The sequence below is a fragment of the Erithacus rubecula genome (assembly GCF_903797595.1).
Source record: "Erithacus rubecula genome assembly, chromosome: 8".
Lineage (NCBI taxonomy): Eukaryota > Metazoa > Chordata > Aves > Passeriformes > Muscicapidae > Erithacus > Erithacus rubecula.
Window position 1 is genome coordinate 2657431 of NC_136659.1, and position 25288 is coordinate 2682718.

The 25288-nt window shown below is 40.8% G+C and overlaps 1 protein-coding gene across 15 annotated transcripts in view; it reads left to right on the plus strand.

Moving 5' to 3' along the window:
* The window catches only part of LRRFIP1 (LRR binding FLII interacting protein 1), a 278630-nt gene that overhangs the window by 11841 nt on the left and 241501 nt on the right, over positions 1–25288 (plus strand). The gene's annotated exons all lie outside the window — the stretch shown is intronic.

The window sequence follows — 25288 nt, forward strand, 5'->3', positions numbered from 1 at the left end:
GGTCAATCCTTTCCAGGGCAAAAGGTTCTTAAATGAGGAAAAAGGAGAATATCTATTTTCAGATACAGGGCTGGGAAAGGAAAATGCCACTGAGTGCAAATGAAACCTTTTTCACTACTAAAAAGTTGTCTTGGACTTATTTTTTTACAAGGTGCTCAAACAATCTTGAATGTTCACATTTCTCAGTGACTGCTACAGCATTATCCCTTCTTTGGACATTTTTCCATTAAATTTTGGAAGTAGGCTCTGGACATCTGCCTTACCATGAAAGTGTTCTAACATGCTGATTTTTCTCCTGCTGTCAATGAGCTGTGGAATTGAGGATCAAAACGGTTGCAATGGGAGTTTAGCAGTGTTAAAATAAAAAATATTTTAACTCCCTAAGAGTTTAAATAGTGCTCATAGCAGCTGATAATGTGGGGTCTGTGTAACCTGGTTTGATGATGCATTCTAGTCCCAGACTTTATAAGAAGTGAGGTGAGGAGTGAGGCTGTGCTGAGCAGTCAGTGCTGAGCAGAGAACAGGAGTTCTGGGAATTGGACTGGTTAAAAACCCTTCAGCAGTCATTAGAAAAATTAATTCCACTTGCATTTTTGACATTAAACTTCAGGAAGTTCCAAGAACTGACAGCATGGGCATGGCAGGAAATCCTGCCCAGCAGCCAAAAGTCTGAGTGTCACCTTGGGCAGGCCTGAAGAGTTTTATAAATTTGATCAAGGGGAACTGCGTTATGTTATGCCTGTGTTATACCTGTGCCATGTTACTGCTGGAAACTGGCATAAAACACCCACTCTTCTATGAGTAAGTGATGGTTTCTCAGATGGATTTTTAATATTTAAAAAAAGAAAGGATGGGGATGCAGAGGGGAAGAAAGCAGAGGCCAGCTGGAGGAAGGAAAGGTGTGATGCTGGTAGGCAGCAGAGGAGCAGTTGGTAATAAATAATTGCACTGATGGCAGCAGTGGTGCAGCTCTGTTCCTCCTGCAGGTTTTTGTCTACTCCTGGCCTCAAATCTTTGTTTCTACTGCTTTGAATGACCTTCTTTACAAAAGGCTTTGCTAGCTTAAAGAAACTCAATAATGAAGTGTAAGTGGTAGGTGTGATGGCTTTTTTCAAAGCATTCCTGCTCCTTGAGAATATTATAGGGTGCTTTGGTGCTTTGAAAATAACTCCAAAAGGGGATTTTTTTTCCCTTTTTCCCCTCATCCAGGAGAACTTGGATTTGGCAAGTGTATAATTCAGACATACTGTTCACCAGACAGGCAGTTTATATATAGAAGCAACACACTTCTAGTACTCTCTTTAATGTGCTAAGCTTGACAGAATTCCATCTGAGATGCAGTAAGTGGTTGCTCTGGCTGGATTTGCTAACTGGTGAAGACTGGGGGAAAGAGGGAAAGTGGGCCCTGCCAAATAAGGGACATGCAGATGATTAATATCATAAATTGAATTGTTTCCTTCAAAATATTATACATGCTTTCAAAAGGGGTAATAAAGCAGTTTTGTGATTTATTGATTTATTTATTGTCACATTCTTCACTTTGCTTCTTCCTCAGTTGTATAACAGGAAAGCAGCCATGGGATGGAGTGAGATGAAATATTCATCCCAATGCTGCCAAACCAGGACATTTGTATAAATGGATTTAATTTCCAATTCTGTAGTGTTTCAGGGGGTTCTCTGTGAAGTGTGACCTGATTGTGCAGGGAGCACATTGGGAAATACAGAAATTAGATTTGTTTTTATCTAACATAATGGCTCTAGTTGATAATCTTCTATGTTGAGTTATTTATTTCATATAGCTTTTCTTGCACAATAGTTTTAAAACCAGTCCTATTTTTATAGTACATGAAAATACTTAGGCAGGGTGGGAGTCAGCAATAAATATTTTTATTCCCTAAAGTAGTGGCTCTTGGCCAACTTCTGTGCTCTTACTTATCAGTGCTGGTCTTAATTCTGCTGAATTCAAATTTTTTTTTTTTTTTTAGTATCTCTGAGAAGCAGGAGCAATTATTTATGCATGAATCCTGCTCGTGAGTGTTGTTTCATTAATGAGATGCTGCAGTTTCGTGGCTCTTGAAAGGAGTTCATTCAGGGGCCTGGCTGTGCCACTGCCCTGTGTGACATTGTGCAACTCAATCAATAGAGATGTTGGCTTCAAAGTGTCCTTGTTTTTTCTTAAGTTCTATTGAAGATGGAGTCCCTTGAAAGATTATATGGCTGGCAGTGCTCAGTATGATACCTTTTTCCCCCATAAAAAATAAATGAAATCAAACTTTCAGTGTAAAGGTGTCTCTTAAATAAAAGATATCCAAAGTGGGGGCTGGATCTGAGCACAGCAAGGAATTTTCCTTGTGTTGGTTTATCTCCCCATCCTGCTTGGTTGCTTTTGCTGTGAGATTATGCTGCATAAAAATGAAATCCCAAGATGAAACAAAACCAACAAACTCCACGCACTTACAGCTTCCTAGAAGTTTGTCAGTCAGTGCTTATTTTGGAAATGGGCTAGTTCAGGGACATGAGAGAAAATTATGGTAATGCCACTGAATGCTTCAGTAGTCAGATGTCAGAGCAGTCTGCATTTGTTTTGCTTGAATGCCATTTAGTGTTGCTGCTTTTAGAAGATAATGTTCTGCTTTCTCACTTCCATGCATCCCATGCTGGCATCAGCTGTCTCCATTATGGAATGTTCCATAGCTCATCAAATCCAGAAGTTTCAGCCTTCTTTTTGGGTACTCTTAAGTGAAGTGCAGAAAAAACCAGCCTGGTTTGTTTTGTTGTCTGTTGGATTTTTCTACCACAGCTGGAAATTCCAGGGGAAAGGGTTATGGCTGGAATGGAATTGGAGAATGAAGGTTCCATCACTTGGACATGGATTCAAACTGAGAGCAGAGTGATCCTGGCAGAGAACTCTGGGAAAATCTGTCCAATACCATGTTGTGCAACTGTAACACTTACTCAAAAGAGGAGAAAAGGAAACGTGAATTGATTGTGGGGGGGAAAAAATGGAAGAGAAAAAGGGGAGAGGTGTCCTCAAACCTTAAAATATCTTTGAAAGCAAATGTTGGTGTTGATTTTACCAGCTGCTTGGAAGTTGTGCCATAATTAAGGGAGGGGACAAGATCCTGTGTGTTCATCCAGGGCACCAGTAAAGAATGAGATCAGAACACAGTTATGGTGCATCTTTATACCCCTTTCTTAATTCCCAAGTTGCTTTCCTCACTTTTCCTATTGTTGGAGAGGTGAAGCAATGCTAGCTCTGCAGTGGTGTCACCCTAAGGTTCTGTCTTCTTCCCCTCCCTGCTGCTGACTCACATTTGCACCCAAATGACAAAGTTAACCCCTTAGAAGAGGAAAAATAATAACTCTTCTGGGGAATGCACAGTGCAGGAAAGCTGCTGCCTTTTTTATTTTTTTTTTCCTTTGGAGTTTGGATTTTGCCTGAGCACTGGAAATGTACTGAGCAGGCTGAAGTAGGTCAGAGTGTGAACTGTCTCAGTCCCTCTGGTTCAGGTGTCACAGAGCTTTTCTGCTTGCTGGCTAACTTTCAATTCCATTCTGAAACAGATTAGAGGTCACTGGCAGCTTTTTTTGGATTCAGCATCTTGGATATTACTGAAACCATAGCAGGAAATGCTTTTTTCCTTTCTTGAAGAAGACCTGTCTTTTTCTGCCTGGACTTGGCAAATTAGGAAGCCAGAATTGAAGGAATATTGAGATGAATTGACTGGAAAGTTAACCTTGCTGTTGATCAGCTTCACTATCTCCATGTCAGGATGGTTTTAATCTAGTGCTGGTCCCTAGCATCTGAAATCTGTTATAAAGTGATCACATTGGGTGGAATTGCACTTCTGAAACCACAGCCTGAGTTCAGCAGAAATTGGACTGGACCTACTGTCTGTGAGTATAAGCTCCCTGTGCAATGGGTGTTATATTAGGATACTTATAGAAGACAAGGGTGCATTTAAAAGCAGTACTGATTTATTAGTAAAATCTAGAGAAAATGAGCTTTTGTGCTTGGCAGTTTTTCTCCTTCTCCTCTTACACATCTTTTTTCCAGTGCAAATTTGAGAAGTTGTGTCTGTGGGTCCCCAAAGTTTGGCAAGTTGAAACTATATAACTTTAAATAGTTAATTCTGAAGGAGAGAATCAGTTGGAATTATGAATGAGGTGAAAGAACAAAGGGGACAAGCCAAGAGATTCTTAATGGTTCTGGCTGTTTTTGTATGTAGTGCACCTTTCATTGCTGCATTTAGACTGGAGTCACTTGCTCACATTCAAGATTTTGGCTCTTCTCTTAATCTAGTTGCAGAAGCATTTAGACCATGTTTGCTTAGCAGTAGCCTCAAAAATTTTTTTGAGAAGAAGAGCTGGAAAAGCATCCTGGTAAAGTTCAGGAACAGAAAAAACTTTTATCTGGTAAAGTTCCGAGCACCTTCCATCTGTCCCCCCACCCTCAGAGCAACCAAGCTGGACCTGTGAAGTGTGTGCAAGCAAATGGCAGCTTTGAATGGGCTGGGAATGCTCATGTTCACCTACTTCTGGTAAAAATGTGTGGTAAAACAGTGAAAAAAACTCGTATAGAGAGCTCTGGCTGTGGCTGTGGTTTTCTCCCATGCAGGAAGGCTGGAAGCTTAACTCATTTCTTTTCAAGATTATGTTGCAATCACTTGCCATCTAAAGCCAGAGCTTTGTCAAAAAAGACATTGGAGATGACATCTGAGAGCTGAAGAACTGGCACACCTAAAAGGGAGGGGCTTGTCACACTTGTTGCTGTTCAGATTCTGTGCAGGACTCTTTGCACATGCAGTATTAACATTCCCATATGGCCTGTGAGAGTGAAGCTTGAGGGACAGGAAATCTGTGTGTGACAACTAGAATTGAACCAGCCCCTGTTGGAGACATCCCTGTGGCCTCCCAGCTTGGCAGCTCCAAGTCCCCCCTATTTCTCCTCCTCAAAGGTGGCAGTGCTTGCTTTTCCCTTTGAGACAGTTGATACTCATTCAGGTGTCACTCCTTCCCTAAAAACCAGATTTCCTAATTGCTACAAAATGCCAGTTGAGGTCTGAGCCTAAATATATCCCTGATTTTAAATGTATGAAGCATGGCATTCCAAACAGGTGTGGAAGTAAAAGGATTTATATGAAAGCATAAGAGCATCAATTCTTTCCAACACTTCCTCAAAAGCCCATTTCATGTCTCCAAGTGAATTTTGAAAGGGCTGTTGCAGACTCATAGTTGGATGCTAAAGCTTGTTCACAGAGATATTCATGTTTACCAGTTTCAGCTGCTCATTGTACTGAGTGAAGCAGTTCCATCATCCTGAGCAGCTCAGGATGGCAGATGATCAAATTGATTCTTTAGAAGAAACCCCCCACCCCCCCCCCACACACACACAAAAAACCCTCAAAAAATTACTTAGAGCTTTGATTTGTACTGGTAATTATGACTAAAGACCTCTCTGAGTCTTACAATTAACTTTAATAACCTTATAAATATTCTCCAAATATAATTAAGGGAAATTGCATGTTAGGGAAATAAAGATTAAGTGTTGGTGAGGACTAATAGGCCCTAGCAGAGCTGTGATTTACAATCAAAACCTCACAGAGATAGTGGCAGCTGTCTGGCAAGGGTTTTGTTGATACTTTGAGTTTGAGGAGACAGGATTGTTTATACACCTTGTGTGTCAAAATTAATAATTATATTGGATAGTTTAAGACTGGTCAACACTGATATCATGAACCTCTGCTTGGATTTTTGAAGTTCTGAAAGGTAAGTTCAGCTTGAGCATGATCTATTCCCCTTACCCTTTTTCCCATTGGATGGGAAGAGTGAATTTTCCCCAGAGTCATTCCCAGGCAGGGAGGCACAAATAAGGAAGGGCTGTGTTACATGAGGGAGTTATGAGAGTTATTTGGAGTTGGTTGACAGCTGCAGCCCTCTGCTCTCATGTGAATGGTTTCCTTTTTGTCACAGTGCTTATTTTAATGGGCTCCATCTGCACAGAGCTCAGTCCATCACACAGAGCAGCTCATGATCCCTTGGATGCTCTATGGATGCCATGAGTTGTCCAGTCTATCAGGTTGCACATGAAAGATGGATATGAAAACGAGCTCATAATCTGTGAAATTGAGTTTGTAGTTAATTCCCTGGGGGTTTGCTGTCATTTGGTTTTAGTTTTTTCTTTTCTTTCCTCCCTTCCAAAAGTCATGATGATGGTGGTTTACCATTTGGGATTTTCCTGCCGTGGAAAGTGTTTTTTTTTTCTGGAATCTCTGATTTTATTCACATATTGGTGTAGAAACTTGATGTCCTATCCTTCAACCTCTTGCCAAGACAAATGTGACAAAGGAAATACAGAATGGGATTATTTTAAGGCAAATTCCATCTGAAATTAAAAAAAAGAAATAAGGAAGCAGAATCAAAACAGAAATAAGAAAACAACTTAGATTTGTTAACAAGACTTAATTTTTACCTTCAGCTTACTTAGATAAAGTTGCTTCTGCCTGAATCTAAATATGTGAAGGATGGCATCCAAAGCTTACTGGGAATATATGGTGCAGCATATTTTCCTTTTCCTCTGCCATAGGTTGCACATAAATCCTCAAGCAGCTCACCACACCAAAAATAAGGCTGTATAAATATCTGAGCACATGGAAAAATACCTCTCCTGTTGCTAGCACATTAGAAATTAAAAGAATTAGACCGTTTGAAGCACTAGGCGGGGACCTCTTAAAATAGTAACAATTCTCTGAACACAAACATCCAGGTTTTAGGCAGATTTCTGGAAATGAGCAAGGCAGTGCTGGCACTGAGATGACAGTTCCTAAGCAGTATTTCAGAGGAAATGTTTGTCTGAGGGCTTGAACAATTTCCAGCAGCTGACATTTTGCAACCAAAATTGTGCCAAATTAGGTAATTTACGTTGCTTTTTCTCTCTTTGTGCTCCACTTGCTTCTCTTTAGATCTCAGCATTGACACAGAGAATTCCTGACTTAATCTGTGGCTTCCTGAAAGCATGAATTAGTCACCTGAGCACTTTTAATAATCTTAATGCAGAAAAGAAACTCAGCTGTTAATCTGGGGGTGGTTTGCTGGTAGAGGCTTTTTGGTGCCTCCTTTGGGCACTTTCTAATAACTTTTTACCCTCTTTATATTGTGGTGCCCAAAACTGCAAACAGGAATTTCTGCACTCAGTAATCTCAGTCTCCCAGGCAGATTTGGGAGCACTCAGTGCTTTTCCTGTTAATGAAATGTTAGTACAACCTACTTCCCTCAAATCCTGTGGAAGCAAGAAAGGGAGAGTATTTTATGACTTCTTCTAATTGGCATAGCTGAGGTGCTAAAATTTGGGGTACTGTTGCTTCTTGGTCCTGTTTCTGAGGCATTTCTTCAGTTAAAGCTTAAACATGACTTTAATATCTTAATCATCAGAATACAGGATGTTCATTCCTAGATTTTAGCCTCAAGCCCCTTGTGTTCAGCTGAGCTGTTTGTGTCTGGTGTGGCTGAGTCTCATTTCTGTTCAAAGGAAGTAAAGTTTAGATTATGCTCTTGTCTTGGATGCTCTCATTTTCCTAGTGGAAGCAAGAATTCATTGTTGTGTCTCTGGGCAGCTTTTTACAGCTTGTGTGGCTCTCATCACTTCCAGCCCTGAAAACATTCTTTCAGGTGAAATCAAGTGTTCATTAAGAATTTAGCCTCCATAGATTCTGCTCTGTAGAATTGAACTTGAATTGCTCCCAGGGTTGTGGATGCTTAGGCAGTGGGGGTGACTTCACTTGGTTGTTTTCATGAATTAGTAATTTTTCTGTTTGTAATAAACACTCTGCTCAGGTGTATGAACAAACTGTCAGTTGGCAAAAATGAAAAGTAATGCTAGACACGGGGTGAGAATAAAGGGATTGTGGCTGGATTAACCAGGATTTTGCTGGAGAACTGGGTTAGAAATTCACTGTATCATGTGGTTCCTGTCTGGTTGAATTTGCTGAAATGTTAAATTTTAAAAATCGCAAAACTAAAACAATGATAGACCCTGCTTTACTAATGGTGTAGCTGATGGGCATTTCAGATTTATATATAGGCTGTTGGTGATGTTGGTGTAAGTTTAGATTTGGAAAAATCAAGACACTGTCCATTTTAAAATACAGTATTGTATAAATACTTGTGTGTTAACAAATCTCAGTAACTTTTTACTTGAGACCATTTCATCCCTAAGTCCTCTGGAGCAGCATGAACACTTTCAAACCTATCAGCTATCAGTGAATCTGAAATAAAAAACCTAAGGCTCAGGTGTGTGAAAATATTTTCTTGGCTGTCTAGTTCTCAGTGTCTTGAAAACCCCATCTCTGTAGTTATCTGCATTTTTTTAGCATCGTGGTCATGCAGTTAAGGGTCAACTCAGAGATCTTGGAATGGTCTCCCTCCACTGTGGCTTTGTCACATCAGGGCTGATGTGAACATTGCAGAGATCCTGATCTTGTGTTCTCTGAAATCTTGAAGGGAACAACTCCTGTGGGTTTACAAGTATCTGAGGGAAAAGGTTCATGATTAAAAGGTTGATTCTCATTATTTTCAGTCTGAGCTGTGGTTGGTGATGGTGGTGACAGGAAGAGGAAAAAGTAATTACCTTTTAAAGTACATTTTAAAGTAATGAAAAAAAGAATGTCTCAAATGTTTGTATTCCAGTTTTTCTTGGAAATGGTTTCCTGGAAAGCTCAGTGATGTGTAGATGGACCATTGCTTGGAAAGCTGGGACTCAGAATGCCTGGGGGGAATGCAGTGTGAATCTAATGGAGTGGTCTTTGAGTGCTTTAGTGAACACATTTTAAAGATAAAAAAAGCACAAGAACTGTGCTGAATTCATGATAACACTCTCCTGTAGCACAAAGGGTTTAAATGTCACTGTGAAGCATAAAAGTCTTGGTTTGAGGGGAAAAAACTATTTTTGTACAGCTTGTGTGCTAGAAAAAAACGTGGTCACATACTGTCAACTCTGATGCTTCTTTAAGATCAGAAATATAATATTCTACTTATATTTAGCAGAACTATGGCTCTGTGTGAACACTTGAGCATTTGTTCTTTTTGTAAAGGCTGTAGGCAGCTCTGTGGGATTTAGGACAGTGCTTGTGCTTTTTGACACTGAGGGGTTGCAAAGGTGGCTTTAAGTACTGTTCATGTTAAGGCAACGTGGAAAAGCCCATAAAAACCCACTAATAATTATAATATATTTATATTATATAATAATTAATATACTATAATTAAGTATTGAATAACATTTATATATTTCGAATATATTTATAAATATATTTTATTTATATTATACCTAGCAGACAGGCAGGAATCTAGTTTTGGAGGATGATGTGTGCTGTGAGGAACATGCAGCTTTCCAGAGTCTTTTCCTGGCTTTTCTGTCATCAGAAAGGCATTTGCTCGTAGTAAATGCATTTAATGAAACTAATTTTAGAACTACAGGTCATCATTTAAATTTGTTTTCTCCTTGTTAGTCTCACAGCTAGATCAGACCTTAAATTTTATAACAAACAGGATTTCCAGGTCTCATTTCTTCTTCCTCTGCCAGAGCTGTCTTTCACACAAGTGAAAGAACACAGTTGTTGCCAGTTTTGTACCCTTTATAAGTCAGATTCCATTTTCTAACACTCAAATCATATTTCCAGCACTAGGGTGGTGCTTTTCCCCCTTTCTTACTCAATTTTCCCTTTGTTCCCCATCCTTTATTTCTTTTGTCAGTGACAGAAATAGCAGTTGTGCAAATCAGCAGCGTTGTCATGGGGAGACTTCACAGCGTGAACATGATGAAAAATGGCCAGTTTTCTTCCTTTTTTTCTCTTTTTTTTCTTTTTTATTTTTTTTTCTTTCTGCACCGAGATGCCACACGGGGATGAGCAGGGAAATCACTTGTTATAAATACATATTATGGTGTTGGCTTTTTGCAAATATTAGGGTGGGTACTGTATGTGTAGTGTTGAAATGGTTTTAAAATATAGTTTTCTTTAAAAGTAACATAAGCTGATAGAGTGTCTTTGTAGTAAGTAAAATACCTGCTTTGTTGGATAGTACCCAGTGAAGACACTTGATCCTGGTTAGAAAATGAAGTTAGAAATTAGAAGACCACAGGTCAAATTAAGATTGATAAGAAAAATAAATTCAAACACCAGCCAATAAACACACATGCTCTAAAAAGGCAGAGTGGCCATGTAAAACAGTTCTTGGAATATGGAAAAGAGTCTGTAGAAAAGTTTGAAAATGTGTGATGGATCTGTGATGAATTTAAGGGGTGTCTCCAAAACACCCCTTGAATGCCAAGCACCCGCCCATTATAACCTTTTGCTTTATTGTTTGTCTCTTACTGTCTTTCATTAAACCTTTTAAAATCTACCAGGGAAGTGATCTTTGTTTTCCACCCCCTGATTTCTTGTGATTTTTCCAGCAGCAGAGGGGTGGTTGGTTCAGTGGGCTGAGCTCTGGGAGTATCCCTTGGCATCCCCCAGGGGTCCCAGGCAGGCTGATTCCTTGGAGCAGCAGGTTTGTGGAGCAGCAGGAAGCAGTGCCACTGCCATCTGTCCCCTGTCGCTGTGTGCCTGGGGCTGCTCAGGGGACAAACAGCATGGCTGGGTGGCAGCTGCAGTAATTCCCTAAGGAGATCGGGTCAAGCCCTGCCGGCAGAGTGGGAATAGAGACACGTGGGAATCCCTGCTGTAAATGCCAAATGAATATTCAGGTGGTGGGCAGAGGTTTTTAAGGCATTGGTGATAATTGGCCTGTTTAGGGTTCTTCCTGCTGCAGGGGAATTGGTGGAAGAAGCAGAGAATCCTGAACATCACCAGAGGAAAACAAACCATCTTGGCTTGGTGTGCTGGTGAGAGGTGGTTGTTATTGCAACTGGTGCAATGTCACAGCAAGATTAAAAAACTCCAGCAGATCCAGGGAGAATGATCAATACTCCCAGCAGTACAATCCTGCAGAATTTACAGGGCTAATAAAAAACTGCACAAAGAGGGAAGTAGGATAAACACTTAAATTCCTTCATGAAAGAGATGGCTGGGATGTTTTGCTCTAAGGAGGTGGGAGTGTATGACTTTATAGTGACTGTGATAAAGCCTCCCTTTTCCAGAGTATAATTAAGGTGCAGTAATCTGCATGAAAATTCTAGGAGTGGCACACTAAACCTGTCACCTACTTTGCTAATTATGTGCCATTTTGAGAACAAAAGCAAAACCATGTGAAATATCTAATACAGAGCAAACTCCGTGTTTCATCCTGATCAGCTAAGTGGTTTATTTTATGTGGGTGATGGTATTGGCCAGATAAATCAGGTACTGCTGACCCTGTAATGGTATCAGTGTTACACTTGCATTGTCCATCACAGCTAGATTCCTTGTATGGTCCAATATTTAAACAGGCAAGTTGTGATCTCAGCTGAATGTTGCCAGAACATTGAAAAGCATATTTTATGAAAAAGAGCTGAAACATCCTTATTTGTGAAGAGTAAATATTGCGACCTAGCTGCAACAATGTTCTGTTACATTTAAGTTGAGAATTTATCTCCAAAGGTGATACCTGGTGAAAAGAAATGAAGGGTAATTTTGTATCAATCACTTAATATGAATCATCCTGGTTGTGTTTGTAGCAGGAGAATCAGAGGAGGTCCTGCCTCTGGAGAGGTGGACTTGTAAAGTGTGAAAAATGAGGTTCATTTTCTTGGTAGATTTCAAATGGTTTAATGAAAGACAGTAAGAGACAAACAATAAAGCAAAAGGTTATAATGGTCGGGTGCTTGGCATTCAAGGGGTGTTTTGGAGACACCCCTTAAATTAATCATAGACCCATTCATACATTTTCAAACTTTTCTATAAACTATTTTCCATATTCCAGGAACTGTTTTACATGGTCACTCCTCGAGTCTGCCATTTTAGAGCATGTGTGTCTCTTGGCTGGGGCTTGAATTTATTTTTCTTATCAGTTTTAATTTGGGCTGTGGTCTTTAATTTTTCTAGAGAATTGGTGCTGGTAACTGGTATATCAGTAGCAGGTGTTTATACAGGGTGTTATTTAACTAAGCAGGTAGTTTACTTACTACAAAGACACTTTATCAGCCTATGTTACTTTTAAAGAAAACTGTATCTTAAAAACCATTTCAACATCACACATATAGTATCCACCCTAATATTTGTGAAAAGCTAATCCCATAAAATGTATTTATGACATAAAGCATCCTTTGCACAGGAGCTGGGAAGTGGCACCTCCCAAGGCAGCCCAGGACAGGGTTCTGCAGAGGCAGTGTTTGTTTTGCTGCCTGAGATAAGCACAGCAGAGTCCCCTGTGTGCTGCAGGGAGTGAAATCCTGACAGTGCTCACGGGCTGGGATTCAGTGCCTGCTGTTGGGAACTGGGGCAGAGGCTGATGGAGCTGCTGGGCTGCCTGCCAGGACCCTGGGCAAGCTGCAGTGGCCAGCAGGAAGGCTTGAAACCATCCCCAAGGCAATTCCTTAAGGATGGAGCTTTGTGGGTGTTCCCCGATGAAAGCTCTGCACAGCTCTGCTCCTGCTGGAAATGTTAGAGAGCATCCTTCCCTCTGTGGAAAAGCAGGTTAATTTTTTTGGTAAATTTTTAAAGGTTTAATAGGAGGCAATAAGAGACAAACAATAAAGCAAAAGGTGGCTGGGTGCTTGGCATTCAGCCAAGAGCACATACTAACTCAGAAAACACTATTTAAAATGCATTAACATGTTGCATATTCATAGACCTTTATGCATTATTCAAAATCATCCCCCACCCCTGTGCTGTAAATCAACTTTTTTACTTGTTGCTCCATCTTATCATGCACTCTCTGATCAATAAATTTCTTCCCTGTGGTTCTGGTGTCTCTCAGCCTTATCTTTATCCAGATAGGATAATCCAAGAATGTGAAGAATTTCCTGATCATCTTTTTACTATTTTCTGAGTTAGTTACATGAACAAAAGCTTTTTACATCATGTAATACATGTTATAGTCCAAGAAAATAAAAAAAAAAAAATCACAGTGCTATTTCTAAGTTTTGTTAATAGCAGAGCTAAAAGAAACTATATTCATACAGCAACGTTTTCCAACATTATGCATATAGCATTCATTTTAATCTTTGCAAAAAGCCAATAATATAATATGTACTTATAACACCTCCCACTCCTCAAGGCAGTGTTTGGGGATATTTATTCTTAGATTGAAGTGGGAGAATGGCCAGTGAGGAGTGGAGGCTGGGCTGGGGCTGAAAACTTACCCAGTTTTCAGTGTCAGTGCTCAGCTCCCAGTCTGCCATAAAGCAAATACTCATACATGCCTAATGTGAAGTGACTTGTTCTTTCTGAACTGTACATTGCCTAAATTCTTCAAAAAGAAACCAATTCAGTTTTTCTTGCATAGCTAAAGAGCTGTTTCAGGTGTATGTAGAGTCTCTTTGGGATGATACTCTGCACTTACTTGTCTCAAATATTCTGTGGATCAGCTTTTCTGATAAAGAATAACATGGTGGGAAGTTTTAAAAAATAGTGATACTTAGCAATATTCTCTCACATCCTAATTTCTAGATGCTAAATAGGCCTTTGATATAGATTGCACTGTGACCTGTTCTTGTGTGCAACTTTTCCTTGTGCTGGGATATGAGCTGTAGTATCTTAGCAGGTATAGTGTGATGTGATAGGTACTTTTTTAAGCATGTGAGCATTTCAGTTTCTGCAGCAGAATGGTTACAAAGGCATTTTTATAAAAACCTCTTCTGTTTATCATGCTTATTCCTAGTATACAGCTGGATTGGTGGCAGAAGTGATTTAGCCTTACTTTTCCCAGGCCTGCACCATGGATTTGCATAAGCTGCAGTTACACACTCCAATGGCTTTTCCAGGCTCTGTGCCTTTCAGTGAAGCAGGCTTTGCTGACTGCAGCTCTTGTCCAGCCATTAACTCAGCTGGGGAGTGTCCTTTGAATGTTCAAGGTGGTTTCCAGATAACCTTGGCATTGCCAGGATTTCAAAAGCCCTGTCAGGGTAATAACTGGAACTCCTCAGCTTTCCCCCTGCTGTATGAATGGAGCAGTGGCTGATTTTGTGATATTGCTGCCCACTGAAATGACAGCTTCATTAATTGAGTAATGGTGTGGATTCTGCAGCTCCACATGTTTTATTCAGAGGAAACCTTAAACCTGCTGGAGGCTAATGCCTGGTGTAAGCTGGATGTGTTCATATGCTGGTCCAATCCTCAGCACTTACAGCTTCTGTCTTCACTTAAACCTGCTTTTCAGAGAAAGAGTTCCCTTTTTTACTTTACTCTCTGCTAGAAACTGGATGAAGAAATGGCTGGGTAGCAGAAAATTGCATCTAGATAGAATAAGGCTTGATGACCTCAAGGGGTTTTTAAAAAAACTCTTTATTTGCACTTTTATCTTTGTGTATAAATAGCTCCCAAGTCCCTTCCTTGGCATTGGCTAGATGTAAAGTCGTGTTAAATGCTTTTGGGAGGTGAAAGCAGGCTTTCTCAGTTCCTTGTGGATGCAGCAAATCCAAGCTGCATGCTATATTTACACACTTAGGCTCCCTAGCAGCTTTTACTCCCCAAGTAATATGTGCTGATTTGCTGTAGTGTATTTAAAATGCACCCCTAACAGAAGATTTATGCTGGATTTAAAAGTCAGAAAAATGTTTTGTTACATCAATTTGTAGCTGTGTGCTGTCAGCAGCTCCATCTTAATTTAAGCATGCAATTTTTTAGGTAATATTTTGGTCAGCAGCAATTCTTACCTCTCTTGGAGGGTCATTTAAGGTGGTCAGGTAGTGCTGCTTCCCCTCCCTGCTGTTTGCTGTGAGCAGCTGAATAAGCTTGTCATTCATGCCCTTGAGTGTGCACTGATTGATTTTTTTGGAATTGGCTTGGCAAGGGTACATTTTTCTCAGCTCACTGCTCGTACCACAGGAGAATTTCTCAACTGTATAAAGTGCCCTGGCACTGGATCCTCCTGGAACTGCCAGGCAAGTGCAGGTGGAGTTCACTGAGGACAAACCAAAATGTTCGCAAAAGGTCACCAGGAATTCTCTGTGACCTCAAGGAGACTTTTAAAAAATTTCTTTCAGGCAGCATCTCAGGTTTCAAAGAGCTTTGTTGTTTCCCTACTTAATTGGGGCTGTTGAGCATCACTAGCATGGAAGGTTTGAGGTCTTCTCTCCAAATTTTAGTTGATTTAAACTCCTGTGCTGTCTGACTCTGCCAGGTGACATGGCTGTGAGCGTCTTTAAAGCTTGGGAGAAGCTGCTGTGAGTCTTTTAGAAATGCTACTCTCCATGAAATTGTTTTTAGGGCTGAGAAGTTGTATAACTTCCTTATGTATTGTGAATTGGTTTTTTAATATAACCTAAAACCCCACTTTAGCTTTTGTAGTAAACTGTGTTGTGATGATGAATGTTTGACATTAATATTCTGGAATCACTTACAATAAATCATCTGTTCTCTGGCAGATATGCCTCTAAAACCTGTTATTTTGTATGTCTGTAGCTCCAAGTATTTCTACATCCATAACAGACAGCTTTAAAAAATCAGGGGAGCAGTCAGAGCTTTTATTAAAATCTGTATTGGGATAACTGATGTGTGCAAAATCTATTGCCAAAGAAGCCCAGAATATGTAAAAATGCCTCGTGTGGTTTGGGGTTGTTTTTTTTTTGTGTCTTTGATATTGGCACTGTGATGGATTTTACAGAAGAATGTAAAATCCTCATTTTTTTAATGATCAAAGGCATGTCTTCAATTCAGATTCCTTCTTTCCTCCCTTTGTCAGTCAGTAGGATGTGCATATAATTAAATACCTGTTGGGGTCACTGTGGGTAATCCCAGAGGGAGAAACCTGGGAAAGGAGAGCAGCAACAAAAAATACCAGAGGGATGAGAAGAGGACCAAACACACCCTCCAGGAGCTGCCAGAAGAACTAATGATGGGTTTCAGCTGTAGTTCCTGTGTCAGTGACTAAGCTCAGCTGTGCTCTGTTGGCCCTGAGGTACAAAAAAGAAGAAATTCTGTCTCTGTCTATTCCAAAACATTTCCACCGTTTTCCCCTCTCTATTGTAATTTATAGTTAAATGGCCTATCTTTACAATTCCCACTCTTAACTAAGAAAAGGCAATAAATTATTAATAAGTAAATTATTACGAGCCTGGGAGGTAGGAGACAAAACAATACAGGAGGTTCTACCCCTAAAAACAGCATTTTGTTGAGCCCTCAGCTTCTGCTTTGTGCTCTGAGGTGTTCCTGCTTAAAAACCATCTGCCAGCAAAGAACATTGCTGCCTGTTCTTCCACTTAGCCACAAGGTTGTGGGAGCCTGAAGGAATAATATTGTGGACCTTTTCAAACCTCTTCATGTTTTGTTTTGTTTTTTTTTATTTTATTTTTTTCTGCTGTTGGAGTGATGCTGAATGTGGTAGCTGTTATCTTTTGACAGGCTGGCTGATATTTAAATAAAAAACCCTGTAGGTTTTGTTTGAGCACTTCAGAAATATTGGAGATGGAGCAGAGAGTGAGGATTCAGAACAGAAATTGCTTACAAAATGCAGCTAGCTAGGATTTGTGGGTTATTTTGAGAATCTGGGGGTCTGGAGACCTAGCACAAATTCTAAACATCCCCACTGCCCTGCCAGCTTTGCTGGTTTGCTTCTTCACATAAGTGGTTAAAATGTATCTGGTAATGGTAATAATTTAAGGCTGAATTACCCTGCCCTCAGTAGGAATACAGAGGAGTGTCCCATCTGCTGGGTCTCTTATCCTCTAATGATAATTTTCATCCACATCCTCTGTGAGTGAATAACTATATAATTAAACATTTATATTGAAAATTCAGGGGTCCAGCTTTGTGTGGTGCAAGTAGTATCTCCTCAGGGACACAAAAAAGTGTGCTTTGCTTGATTTACTTGATTTGCTTGATTGCTGCTCCCTCTTGTGGGGTTCAGGCCAGTTCAAACAAGCTTGGAGTTCATTCTTGGTCTGTTTAGATGGAGTAATTAATCAGTGATTCTCCTCTGATACACTGGGTGGGGTGATGACCTTAACACTTGCTTCTCTGTGTACTCTACAAATCAGAACATTCTTTTATGTCAAGGGGACTAAATCTCTAAAAGCATTTAATTTACTTTTTAAATGTAATTTTCTTTTTTCTAAGTAATGTACTTTTTTTACTGTTGTGCTGTTAATGTCTAGTAGGGTTTACATTTCTGTCAGAGCAGAGATGAGGCAGTTCCACAGCTGTAGCTTGGCAAGTCCTGCTGTACTGGCAGCAGTAAAACCTCTTACACCTCCTCTCCTGTAGTCTCACACTCACAGGGGCTGTTCCCCTTCTTAAATGAGAAATTAACCCCCAAGAAAAGAGCTCTACCTCCCATGTGCTCTCCTGTATCCCAAATAAATGAAAATGCTGTAGATGGGGGAAAGATTTTTTTTTTTCTTGTAATTTCTCAATTGTTTTGCTGGCCTAAAATCTCCACATGTGTGTTGTGCCTGAAGATGTAAAAATACTGTTTATGGTTGTTTCCTTCCAGAGAGACAGATGAGCTCTGGACATATAATCTCTGTTCTCTGGACAAGAAACTGAAGTGCTGTGGATTTCCTCATTGCTCCATTGATGGCAAAGACCTGTGCAACTTCACTGAACAGTTTCTGGTGTTAAACTCTTCCAGGAATTTCCCACTGAAGCTTAAAAGACAAATTGTCCTGACCTATTGCAAAATGGGAAGGGGCCACATCAGTGTGACACTGAAACAAGAGCAGTTCACATGATCTAATTTCTAATATTACACCATTTCACAATAATGATAGGATTTGTCTCAGCACTGCAGTTTCCATCACTTAACTCATGTTGAGCTGTTTCTGGAACTGCAATGTGGGTATTAAATCTCAGCTTTGGAGAGTATTCAGTGGATTACCTGAAGCTTTTGATCTTCATTTTAATGTGCTTTAAAAGAATAAATCAATCTTGAAGTCTGTGCTTCTGTGGAGACCCAGTGCTGTTGTTGTACCCATAATGAATTCCCTGTAAATGTATTTATTCTTTCTGTGATGCAGGCAAATGTGGAGTTTTGGCTGATTAAACCAGGAAGCAGGTGCACTTGATTAGAGAAAAAAAAAAAAAAAAAAGAAAGCAGAACTTAATGCTCTATTTATGCCTTTTCTTAAAGCTTTATATAATTTTGTGCCACAGACTGGGTAATCCCTAGAACAGCATCAGTAACCTTTGCTTCAAGACTTGTGATTTTCTTTTTTTTATTTTAAGCAGTGGCTGGAGTTTGTATCTACATTTTAATGTGCTCTAAGTGCAGGACTGTGTTCAGGATTTGCCAGCTTTTATTCAGATGAAATTTGCAGTTCAGTGGGGACCAGAGAGTGATCCCCACAGATGACATTGCTTGTAGCAGTCCCTGAATTTCACTTCTTATTTATACTTCAAGTATTTTTACCAGTTAGGAACAAAACCTCTGTTTATGTCCATGCATCAAAAAGATGTTGGCATCCACCCAGCCCCAGAGGCCTCCCCAACCTGTGTTTATGCTGTAAGTTGAGAAATTGCACTTTATTGCAGGTTCCAAATGGGGTTATTGTGCTTTACTTTATGGTCAAGACAGATGTGTTTGCTCTTCAGTAATGTGTACCAGTGGCTGAATAATTTTGCATGTGTGCTGCCTTATTAAGAGCTTTTCTGCTGTGTGCTGATGCCTGAGGATGAGTTCTCAGTGGGAAACACAGCTTTGCTTCCAAAGAGAAGTCAAACACCGAAGTCTGAAATACAACTCAACTCTTTTATTTGTGAACTCTGAGTGACTTTAATTGCAGAGGCAGTTCTGCAATCAAACAGAAATATGGTATTTAAACAGCCCTATGCAGTACAGCCATTCTACTTGGGTGTTCTGAAGTTCAGTTTTATTTAAATTTTATATGAGGACAACAGTTGCTGCAAAATGCTGCTGGTGCCATAGAGACAGAACTACAAGTGGTCACTGCAAAAGAGAAACTTCTCTCTTTATAAAGAAGTTGGGTAAAACAAGTAGAAGAAACCACTGGCTCCAGCTTCATGCAAATAACTATTCCCAGAGACAACATTGAGAAGATTTTTATGCTTTCCTTGTGAGATTCCAGCCCATATTTGCTAATGCTGCAAGTGGATTTTGTTTATTTTTCTCCTTCTAGGTGTCATTTCTGATTGATTAATTTGTTTGTGTGAGTGATCCAGCTGTTTTCAAAGTCAATTGGACTCCTCCAAAACTATTTCCAGGAATTAACAGTCTTGATGTAAAATACATGACTGCAGTATTATCCAGGGTATAGAAAACACATGGATTTGTTCTCAGAGGTAACAGCTGTAGAGGAGTATCCAAATTCTTCCCTGGTGGGACCGACCACTTACTGACCAGAGAGCTATTTAGGGAGAAAATGCCAATTGAAGAAGTGACGTAAATGTGGTCAGTTGATACTGACTGAGGAGCTGCCAGCCAACACCCTATCCTGGACTTGCTCTTTCATCCCTGTTTTGCTTTTTTGGAGTGGAAACAGAACCAGTGATTGATTGCTAAATAACAGTGGAAGTGGTGCACTCTATATATAGAGTGGTGCTGGCGAACAGAGCTACAATGCTTATGAAGAAAAAAACCCAACAAAAACCCAAAACAAAACCCCACCAACAAAAACATTTATTGAGATAATAAGTGCCTCTAAACCACTGCCAAGATGGGAATGATAATGAGATACCTCAGTTTTAAGAGGTGTTTAAAGACCAGTTCCTTGTTGCAGGATTTGCTTTGGTAATCCCTGCAAGCTCCTGGTGGAGCTCAGTTATTGTTTAGACTAAATATTGTTTATTGTTGTATTTTTAGCAGCAACTCCTTGGGACTCCATGGCAATATAATTTACGAGGTAGGATGCAAGTTCCTAGTTGTCTCTTGCATTGTGGAGCTGTACAGGCTGTTCACTGCAGAATAAACATTCTGCTCCTTTGTGGGGGGGAAAGGTCTGTGTCAACATGACTTTCCAGCCTCTGCTCACATGCCTAAGTTCTGTCTCCAAGATGGGTTTCCTGGCAAACACATCAGCAAATGTTTCTCCAAAGTGGATAGTGCTCATGTATAAATTCCTTCATTAGTCGTGGGTCTCATTCCCTCCTCCCCTTCCCAGTCTTTGGTTCAAAACGTTAAGCAAGAGGAGCAAGAATGCTGAGCCTTTAAAGACAGATAACTCACAGCAGCACCCTCAGCAGAGTGTCTGCCTATTCCCACTCCTGGTGCTTGGGAATTAAGGAAAACAGAAAACCAAAGCTCTGGTGTTCTGAGAAACCCTAAAAACAAAATTGGAAATCTCTCTTGGAATGTCCTTGCAAGAAAAACTTTCCATGGAAAAAAAATCCATCATTTAATCTCCCACCAAATCTCAGTCTTGTAGGATTGCAGGGTGTGGATGAGCCTGATCCAGGAAAATAAGTTCAGGCTGCAGTCAGGGTGGTCATTATGGTGGGAACACCACAATAGTTCTTTTGGCCAGGTTTCCACTGTAGGTATTCTTTATTATCCTCTCTGTATGGGAAAATTCAATGCTCCTCAAAGAGAGCTGTCAATTTTTTGCTAAAATGTTTGATAATGAGATGCTCTGCTGTTTGCAGAGCATGTGATCCCTGTTCATTTAAGGTGCCATCCGAGTTCATTCTCTCTACTGAATATTGTCAAATATTTGAGTTGAAACCCTAATGATGTTTAACTATAAGTCTGACTTTTTGGACTTGATTTTTACTGTAAATTAGATTTGTCTTTTTTTTTTTTTTTTTTTTTTGTATTGAGTGGGAGAGCTTGGTGACAACTATGGCAATTCCAAAGTTTGGAAATGCTGGTGGTATTTCCCACCTAAGATCCCTGGTGGGGGTAGGATGAAGTGCAGAACCTCTGCCCTTTTGTGTGTCATTTTGGAATTACTATTGTGTTTCCAATTCACAAAATTTACAGTTGTGGTAGAAATGGTTAATTCCAACTCTTTAATCTCATTAGGTTGGAAGTAGAGCCTTGTGCTGTGGATACACCAGCAGAGAAGCATTTTTCTACAAGTAAAAGGCTCTTGCTGGATCAATTTTGTGGTTTTGTACACAGATATCTGTACACTCAGGTCCTGTGAGATGACCAACCAAAACTAATTTTCTTCTTTGGTTTGATCTTTTTTTTCATCCCCTATTATTAAGCAAAGGAATGGAAAAACTTAAGACTGGGTCAGGAATTTTTTATTATTGGAACCACTCTTGAATCTGTCACTTCTAAAACAGGAAGATCACGTCACTTTTCATTCACCCTTATTTCCAATTTCTGAAGCTTTCATCCACCCATATTTCAAATTTCTGAAGCTGAAGCAGTCAGGCTTTAATGTATTCAATATCCAAATGTTGCTGGCATCACTGTTTCAAAGCCGAATGACAAATGTGCCATAGGCTCCCCAAGAACCTCCCAGCTTCCCTGCTGGAGCATGACTCAGTCTGCCTTGTGTCTGATCCAGCAGTTTCCTTCCTCCTCCTCCCTGCAGGCTGCCTGGACAGAAGCTAATCTGTTGATGCTGGCAGGGGATTTTGGTGCTGAAAACCGGACGTTGTTTTCCTAAGGAGCGCTGGGCTGCGTGTGCTGGAGTGCAGAGCCCTGGTGAGGGGCTGCAAGGAGGTTTTGTTCCCTTGGCCAGCTGGGCTCCAGCCGTGCCAGCATGGCCCAGCACGCAGGGATGATGAAGGGCTGAGGCACAGACATCATGATGAGGCACAGACATCACTTTTCCTGTCTCTCTGACTTTGTGTGGGTGTCACTCCAGAGGTTTTTATTGGCTTTCTTTACCATTCAAAGAACAGCGCTCTGAACCTTACTAGAAAAAAACCCAAAAACTGGAGTCACCAAATATTTTTCTAATAGAAAGTATTTTTTAGCTTTTTTCCCCCACAAAATGAGACTTTCTTTCTCTTCCCACTGTTTGGAAAGCCAGGACTGAATAGACACTGATGGGACAAAACTGAAATTCTAAGAAAGATAAGTCCAACCAACTGGCAAATCCACCAAAAATGATATCACTTGAAGAGTGCAGGAAATGCACAATAGAATTCAATTTCTACAGATATAAATTCTATAATCTGAGTTATATATATTGGTGGTTAGTATTGGAAAGTGGCTGCTGTATTGCTAAAGAATTAATAGTGAGGTAGGCCAAGAGAATGCAGGAAGTGCACAACAGAATTTCATTTTTACAGATATAAATTCAATAATCTGAGTTATATATAATGGTGATTAGTATTGGGACGTGGCTGCTGTATTGCTGAAGAATTAATACTGATGTGGGCCAAGCTATAGCCAGGTGCAGTTTTTTTTTCAGTTTTTAAACCTGTCTCTAAAGGCTTTGACTACTTTATTCCTACTTGCATGCCACTTAACCTACCTACAACATGCCTTAAAGACAAAATAAAAAGCAATTGAGTATGAGCTGTGCTGGGGGCCAGGCTTCCTTGGAATTTGAGTTATCAGTGATACTAACATGCCTGGAGGGTGACTGGGTGATCTTTCCCTCTTGCTTTTGATGCAGCTTCTTGGCTGTTGGTTATTATGAGTAAACTGCAGTTCTGGAAAGCTGATTTTTAGGATTTGGGCCAGCATTTGTGGAGGATTGCATTGTTCTGAGTGCAGGCATGCATTTGTGTGTGTTTGCAAAGGACAGGTGTGTTCTCCATGAGGAGATAAGAAGTCTGTCTCATTGGAATCAGAGCTGCAGTAAACTTCCTTTTTATTTTCTGCTTAGACATTCCCAACTCACAGTTATCCCACCAGGTTTCTGAAAGTGTCAGCTGACTCTTTTCTCCCCCTTCTAAATCTCCCATTACCTGTTTTTCTTAGTCTCAGTTTAACATTGTAGTATGTGCAGTGCATATTTCCACTGGGGACATCCTTCCTGCCTAGATATGTCCTGGAATTAATGCCACTCTTCCACAGCACCATATTTCAGATGGGAAATGCATGGACACAAGAACTGTGTGCTGAACAAATAAATAATTACCCATTTTAGAAGATGCTGATGTTTTTCTGAATAGGAGAGAGCTATGACAGATAGGCACTGCAGTTTTGAAGGGATTTGTCAGGACTTGATTGGAATTCTGAGCCTCCTTTTACATAAAATCAGTTATAAAATGCTGAAGTGTGTGTTCAGAGCACAGTGCTCTGAATTGCTGAAAAAATGGAAGTTTGCTAGCATTAAAAAGACCTCTTGATCCTCCAGTTCCAACCCAGCAGGTCTATAGTACAATTGTTTGTTTGAATTTATCCCGGAGTATGTATTAAGTGCTTCCTCAAGTAAACTGAATAAAACCAAACATCTTGGCTTGGAAAGTAAATAGGTAAAGGTGTGCATGTGGGGGGGTAATTTATGCCTGGTGTAGGAAATACTTGTATTTTTAGTGTATTTTCCAAGTGACAGTGTAAAACCTGTAGAGATTTGCCAGTGAATGTAAGGAGAGGTTAATTGTTGTTAATCAAGAACCAGAACAAATTGTCTGTCTCAAGCTGAGATCAAGATACTGGTCATGCTGAATTGTTCTGATGCTTTGGATTTACACAGTTAACATCACTCCCCTTCTCTGTTCAAACCTCTACATATAAGGCAATAGGTATTTTTCCTGAGGAATTAGCTCCATTGCCTGGTCCTGGCTGCCTTGGGGTGTGCTGCCATAGTCCAGAAGTGCCTTCCTCACATCTGAGCACCAAACAATGCTGAAAACCCCAAATCATGCTGTAACTGCACCAAAACTGAATGCTGAGCAGCCTCTGGGAATTAGGGCATAACTCCTCTTGGACTTGGGGCTGGTTCACAAAAGACAGACCTGTTGGAGGATGAAGTGTCTGTTAAATGAAGATTTAAATTACAGATGCTTCACAGGAACATGTAGTATTGCTTATTTTCTTTACACAAATGCTGGAGTGGACTTGAGAAAGTTCAGATTTATATTGTTAAAGCAAAGTTGGGTTGTTTACCTGGTGAAGTTAAAAATAACTAATAGGCTCAACTGGTGGCTTTGGAGTTTAATGCAAGATGTGACTTTGGAAGGAATTACTTTGGAAAGGCTTTATTGCAGCTTTTCAAGCACTTAAAGAAATTGTTATGGGAATGACAGAGACTTTTGACAAGGTCTGTGGGAATGACAGGAGACAGGGGAATGGCTTCCCACTGCCTGAGGACAGGGTTAGATGTGAGGGTGGGCAGGCCCTGGCACAGGGTGCCCAGAGAAGCTGTGGCTGCCCCTGGATCCCTGGAAGTGTCCCAGGCCAGGCTGGATGGGACTTCGGGCAACCTGGGATAGTAGGAGGTATTGCTGCCCCTGGCAGGGGTGGAACTGGATGGGCTTTAAGGTCCCTCCCAACCCAAACCATTCTGTATTTCTATGGTTTACATAAAACCGGTCTGTTTTAGAATTGTAAAGCTTCACCTGACTTAAGGCAGTTTCTCCCAGGGGGCAGGGTGCAAGTTAGAGATCCCTAATCCCTCTTATTTAAAGAAAGCATGACCGGCCTTCCCAGGGACAGTGGGACGTGGCTTGGATCCAGGGATTGCCAGTGAATCCAGCTGAAGTTTTGCCCCCAAACGTAAAACACTGCCAGTGCTTCCAAGTTAGTTGAAACCCTGTCAGCTGCATGGCAGCGTGTGCTGTGCCAGCCTGAGCAGCCAGATTCCTTGTCCCGGGCAGGCAGCTCATGGAAAAACTGAGCTCAGTGCCTGGGTGGAGGCTCCTTCGCCGGGCTCGCTGGCCGGGAAGGAGGGCACAGGCTGAGTTGCTAAGGAGTAACCTGTTTGGCTGGCCGTGGAAAATCCCGTGCCAGGAAGAGCTGACTCTGCCCGAGTGCTCTGCCGTGCGGAATGGCAGTGGCTGAAAGGAGCTGCCTGAGCCTCGCAGCTCTGCCGGGGGCTCCTCCCCGGCCACGTGCGAACTTGGGGTGAAGGCAGGAGGATCGAGGGATGCTTTGCGTGGAGTCCGGTGGGATTTTGGGTGATTTCCGTGGAGCCGGGGTATCTGCTCCGACCGTGCCTTCAGGTGTTCTCGGGGTATCGTTTAGTGCCACTTATAACCACTTGTGCCCTCTAATTTTTCTGTGCCTTCGGCTCATTTAGCTCTTCACCAGAGACCTTTTGAAACGCAGGGTGTCCTGATTTTTTGGTCAGCCACTATTCCCGATTGCTCTTCTACAGTACTGTCAGACTTCAATTACATGCTTTATGTTTGCT